We start from the raw sequence: 4,095 nt of genomic DNA, 5'->3' as shown, positions 1-4,095 counted from the left end.
CTAAATGTAAGCTCTCCCTGGTTTATTTTGGCACTAAGTGACTTGCTTTTGTTATTCCTTCCATTCTGACTGTGTCCCTAAGAAAGGGAACCACTTCAACTGTTGAATTTTTAAGAGTCTAACTGTTCTTTCATCTTTTATGCCTAGAAACCTGTTTTCTTCAGATATAACTTCTTGGGAAAGGATGAGCTGAGGCATATGGGAGGAAAATAAAAATATAAGATTATTAACAGACATTCCCCCACAGGATGTATGCAGTAGCTTCTGGTACTCCATCAGCTTAAATTTTTTATCAAAGCTCTGGATTCCTGGAAAGAGAAAAGGTGCATTTAGTTACCTGATTTGGGAAACTATAGTTGACATGGGACCTTAAATCACCTTCACACCTTTAACTGCCTCTGGTCCTTCTTGACTCAAATAAAAGGAAGTCAAGTTGAAAAAAAATCGAACACATATTTTGAGGCCTGATTTTCCCATTGAGTGTAGAACTTTAGGCCAAAACCTCTCGTACTATTTGGATTTTAAATGGGAAGATTGTTACTTCCTTAGAATTAAGACATTCCCTATTTTGAGAGAAAGTTTTCATTTGTGAGGGGTATGTGCATCTGTCTCCAGTCCTTGCTCTCCTCAAACACGATATCGCCTGCTATAAGATCATGCCCCAAGATTGCACTTTAATAAACAGTAAAGTTGTGTTTTTTACTTCTGCCTTACAACCTGTTCTTAAGTTTCATTTTCAAGTGAAGCTCTGTATAACTGAATAAGATAAAGGCATAATGTGTAGTGGATTTAGAAGATGGTATGAAACTCATTCAAATATGTGCAAATGGACATTTTTATTCAAGCATGTTAATGCAGAGATTTCTATATGGACCAGCTGCTTAAAACACCATCTTTAAAACAGTAAGAAATAAGGATGCCTGGGTGGCTCAGTCCATTAAGCATCTGACTTCTGCTCAGGTCCTAATCTTGCTGCTTGTGAGTTCAAGCCCCACATCAGGCTCTGCACTGACAGTGTGGGGCCCATTTGGGACTCTCTCCCTTTCTCTGCTCCTCCCCTACTCTCTCTCTCTCTTTCAGAATAAGTAAACATTAAAAGAAATTTAAATAGTAAGAAACAAATAGTTATTATCTCATGCCTATCTTCTTTAAGAACTTTGTTTAAATGGCCATGGCTCCATCCCCACTGGAAGAAGGTGTACTGTTGTCACCATATCAAGTTTGAACCAGTCATGCTTCTGAAGAGTTGTCCACTCAGTCCATTCCATTTCTGTTCCTCATATAGGTGAGTAGGCTCTGGTTAATAAAATTCACTGTTGTGCACGAGACATCACGGAGCAAGGATGGTGTGTGACCGGCCACGTTTTTTGGCCAACAGCATGGGTCAAAATCAGCTTGCTCTTCTCTTTCTCCATGTCTTTAGGATAAGTCTGTGTGACCTGCTCCAGTGCACCAGCGAGGCACTTCCTTCTCTCTTCCTCCCACAGGTTTATATTCTTAAATTGTATTGCCAGGTTATTCACTAGTCTTGGGTGAATGCTGAGATCCATTCTGTCCCCTATTTGTATGAGTTGCCTGGCAATATCCCAGATGATTTATTCTTGACTCTCAGAATATGCCTCCTCACTATTGAGGAAGTGGCTGCACCAGTTGCCATTTGTCTATAGCTCATCATCATGGTCCTCCTGTAGGTAAGCTGGCACGGGCAGTTCACAGCCCAATGCCTCCAACTCTTTGTGGAAATTATAGTTGGAGCAGTTTTGAAGGAAGCCAAAGACCAGCAAATTTTTTGATGCACTCATCCTGGAGGCCTGACCCATTGCTTACCTTAGAATCTATGGCGCAGGCAACCTTGCAGGGATTCGACTTGCTTCTGGTTTTGCGAGCATCCCAAGTCAGCAGCCTCCGATGGGGATAAAATTCTCAAAGCTTCCTATGCCCATAATTTATTAGATGCCATACTTTTGCTGGTTGCTGCAGCTATTAAGTTTCTTGGGCATTCCAACAATTCCTTATCCACCAGCTATAGCAGGTTCTGAGAGGCAGACAGCAGGGATGAGGCGCTGGGTGCCAGGTAAGGCAAGCTGGAGGCAAAGGCCCCAAGACACCAAAGGTATAAATTTATTAAACTCAAAAGTTAAAGATAAAAAGGGGTTATTTGGATAAAATATAACCTATTTGCAACTTAATAACAGCATATATAATACATAAGACCACAGAAAGTTTGAATGTGAACTAACAAAAAAAACGAAGCTAATATCATAACCCAAAAATGTATTAGGAAAAAATATACATAATTGTAAAAATAATGGGCAAATCCATAATTATAATAAAATACAGTTTAACACGACTCTCATAGTGGGGAAATAGATCAATGGGGAAAGTTTTGAAGAATAAAGAAGATTTTAACAATCTGATCACAAATTAATAATGAGCACATTTAACTCTGCAGTCAGCAATTATAAAATACAGTTTTCAAGCATTTACAGAAAAGACAATAATACTGTCTATTTGTTTGGCTCAAAAGGAAAACAATCACATTACAAAGGAACAATTTACCATTAATTATAAATCAATATCCAAAAGATAAACAAAGAAGAATAAAATAAATTAAAAATTTAAAAGCATATTCTGAATAAGTGTGATTATATAATAGAAATCAGAAAATACTTAACACTAAATGTAATGGAAAGTACTGTAATTATACCCTTAAAATGCTAATGGAAAATAAGCTATATAAATATAAAAACAAAAAGCTGTATAAATCTAAGCTTTATAAATATAAAATAAGAAATTAATAAAACAGAAAAAAATGCAATTCAGAAGATCCTTAAATACAAATATTGGTCTTTTAAAAGCAAAAACTAATGAAACAGACAAACCACTCACAAGACTGACCAGGGAAAACAAAATAAGTTCCAAATACACAATATGAAGAATTAAAAAGGGGAAGGGGTGCCTGGCTGACTCAGTCATTGGAGCATGCAGCTCTTGATCTCAGGGTTGTGAGGTCAAACCCTACATTGGGCATAGAGCTTACTTAAAAAATAATAATATTTTTAAAAGTTTTAAGAATTAAGAAGGGGAATACAAAAGTGATTTTTTAAAAAGATATATAAAAGAATATATTTTGAATACCTAAACTTGAAAATTTAGAGAAAATAATCAATAAACTAAAAAATATAGGTTACCAAAATTAACTCAATAAGAAATTTAAAAAAAACATTAATTAACTATAAAGTTAATTAACTATAAAGTTTAACAAGATTGAATCAATCCCTCAAGAGACAGGGGAATAAAGGAAGGAAGGAAGAAGAAAGAAATAAAGGAAGGAAGGAAGAAGGAAGAAATAAAGGAAGGAAGGAAGGAAGGAAGGAAGGAAGGAAGGAAGGAAAAGAAGAGGAAGAAACAGTCAACGAAAATAAAACACCAGGCATATGTGGGGAAAGAATACCTGATACATAAATTGTTCAGGGATTTGAAATAGAGCAAATGCTTTCTCATCAATGTGTGAGGCAGTATAAAATTATGTGGTAAACACTGATAATTGTAATAATATAATCCATAAAGTTTTAGCTGGGATCATGGCCAATCAGCTAGAGATTATACATCCTATCATTGCTTGAAGCTAGATATGGCCATGAAAAGAAAAGTGTTATCTCACCAGGTTCAGAGAAAGGTACTTGACTGAAGTTCTAAATTCAATATTAAAATTAAAAAATATATAAACAACTCTTCAGCAATCAAGGAACAAAGAAAATATTGGGCTAATAAAGTGTATTAATCAAAACACCTATGGCAACAACATAATGGATATTAAAATGTTAGAAATAATTAGCTTTAAGAGTTTGAATAAAACAAGATCCAAATATCACCATGTGTATTAAATATCATACTAAGGATTTAGTTCCTGCAGCAAGACAAGAAAAACAAGTAGCAGTTTAAAATTTGGAATAGCACATATTGTCATGTACTCACATGTAATTATTTACTTAGAAATCAGGAGAAGCTACACATTTTAGAATTAATAAGGTTGGTAAGGATTTTAGATATATTAATAATAAAAATCAACATATATGTTAAAGATAAATCAGT

General features: G+C 35.0%; 1 pseudogene; it reads right to left on the bottom strand.

The window, feature by feature from the left end:
• Positions 1 to 1,059: 1,059 nt before the first annotated feature.
• On the bottom strand, positions 1,060 to 1,764 carry LOC122211140 (annotated as a pseudogene).
• Positions 1,765 to 4,095: the final 2,331 nt, after the last annotated feature.

Source organism: Panthera leo, chromosome F2, assembly GCF_018350215.1.
Source record: "Panthera leo isolate Ple1 chromosome F2, P.leo_Ple1_pat1.1, whole genome shotgun sequence".
Classification (NCBI taxonomy): Eukaryota; Metazoa; Chordata; class Mammalia; order Carnivora; family Felidae; genus Panthera; species Panthera leo.
The sequence above is the reverse complement of the archived record's forward strand: the minus strand, read 5'-3'. Positions and strand labels throughout refer to the sequence as shown.